Genomic DNA, 2,296 nt, shown 5'->3' on the forward strand with positions numbered 1-2,296 from the left:
CAATGATATGAGATGTGACAATATACAATAACAGAGATTGAGATATGATATATAATGATGAATACGACAAAGTACATAACTACAATTAAGAAAATAACTTATCAGCAAAGAACGACCATTGTGGGTCCCAATGGTACCAGCATATAGCCTAAACATGATTTCTATTATGAATCACAGCTCAAGTTCCCTAACACATAGAGTACAGTAAAAATGTTCAGATAAGATAGCTACACAAATCCATAAAATCTACTAAATCACAATTCACACGGTGCACGCCCATCACCTAGCATGCGCGTCACCTCGACATCAATCAAATAACACGTAATTCGGGGTTTCATACCCTCAGCACCAAGTTTAGAAGTGTTACTTACCTCGAACAAGCCAAATCCAATACTGAGCAAGCCAAACAATGCTCCATAAATGCCATCTCGTGCATACCAATCTTCGAACGGCTCGAAACTAGCCAAAAGCAACTCAAATACATTAAATAAAGCCCAAGGAAACAATTCCAAATGATAAAGATCGAATCTTTAATCAAAAGTCCAAAGTCAACCAAAACAAAACTCAGGCCCGCGCCTTGGAACCCGACAAACCTTATAAAATTAGATAGCCCATTCAATTATGAGTCCAACCATACTAGTTTCATTCAAATCCAACTCCAAATCGGTGTTCGAAACTCAACAATTCACTATATGAAACTTTAGGCAAAACCCCCCCAATTTCTCTTTAACATTCATCAACCAATTGACAAAAATGAAGATAGATTCGCGAAATATAATCAAAACCGAGTGTAGAACACTTACCCAATCCCTATGATGAAATTTGCCTCCAGCATCGCTTCGCTCCGAGCCCCAAATCTCAAAATATGATCAAAGAACCAAAAACCTCGATTTTTATAGCTTCTGCCCAGAAATTCCGCATATTTGGTCACACTGTTGCATCTGCGACCCCCGCTTCTGTGGTAAGATTCTTCGCTTCTACGAAAACAGCTAGCAAAACTCCGCTTTTGCGAAGATCTTCACACCTGCGCTTCTAATTCATCGCCAAATTCTCTGCTTCTGCGATCTTCCTCACCCAACCTCTTCTCGTTTCTACGACCAATTTTCTGCATTTGTGGCCTCACATCTGCATCCATTCTTCCGCAGATTCAGAGGCACCAGAACCAGCATACCTTCAGCAATGCAACATGAAATGAAAATGATCTGAACCTCGTTCGAAACTCACCCGGGCCACTCGCGACCCCGCCCAAATATACCAACAAGTCCCATAACATAACACGAACCTACACGAGGCCTCAAATCACACATAACAACATCGAAACGACAAATTGTACCTCAATTCAAACACAAATGAACTTTAACTTTCAACTTCCAAAACTCACGCCGAAACATATCAGAACAACCCGGAATGAACTCTAATTTTGCACACAAGTCCCAAATAACATAATGAAGCTATTCAAATTCCTAGAACCATAATCTAAATCTGATATCCTCAAAGTTAACTCTCGGTCAAACTTATGAACTTTTCCAAACGTTCAAATTTCAATTTGTGCCGAAACCTTGTAGAAACATCTAAATGAAAATTTGGGCATACGCACGAGTCGAAAATAACCATCTGGACCTAACGGAACCATCAAAACTCCAATCCGAGGTGAAATACTAAAAAGTCAAACTTGGTCAACTCTTCCAACCTAAAGCTTAAATCATGAAATTCATTCTTCCAAATCGATTTCGAATAGCCTGAAAACCAAAACCGGCAATTCATACAAAGCATAATATATCATACGGAGCTACTCACGCCCTCAAACTACCGAGCAAAGTGCAAATGCTCATAACGACCGGTCAGGTCATTACAAGAACCTACCTTCACAGCGCCCGTCATGGTCACATTGCCTTATGAAGTTGATCAATATTCTGAAAAGGAAAGGGAATCTAAGCATAAGGAGGAGGAATCAGTGTCTGAGTGATACAAGAATTGAGAAAACAAATGAAGAACCTTCAGGTCGCTCATGGGAGCGAAAGTCTAGACTATGAGGATCTGTGTATCTATCCTGATGAGGACATGCCGGTAGGGTACAAGCCTCCGAAGTTTGATTTATTTAATGGTACAGGTGATCCCCAGTTACACTTGAGAGCCTACTGTCATAAGTTAATTGGAGTAGAAATAAATGAGAAGTTAAGGATGAAGCTGTTCATAAGGAGTGTGACAGGGGAAGCACTTACTTGGTACACTCGCCAGAATCCCCGAAACTAGAATGAGTGGCAGGATATGGCAGAGGATGTCATGAATAGCTTCC

This window comes from Nicotiana tomentosiformis, chromosome 6 (genome assembly GCF_000390325.3).
Source record: "Nicotiana tomentosiformis chromosome 6, ASM39032v3, whole genome shotgun sequence".
In the NCBI taxonomy this organism is placed as follows: Eukaryota; Viridiplantae; Streptophyta; class Magnoliopsida; order Solanales; family Solanaceae; genus Nicotiana; species Nicotiana tomentosiformis.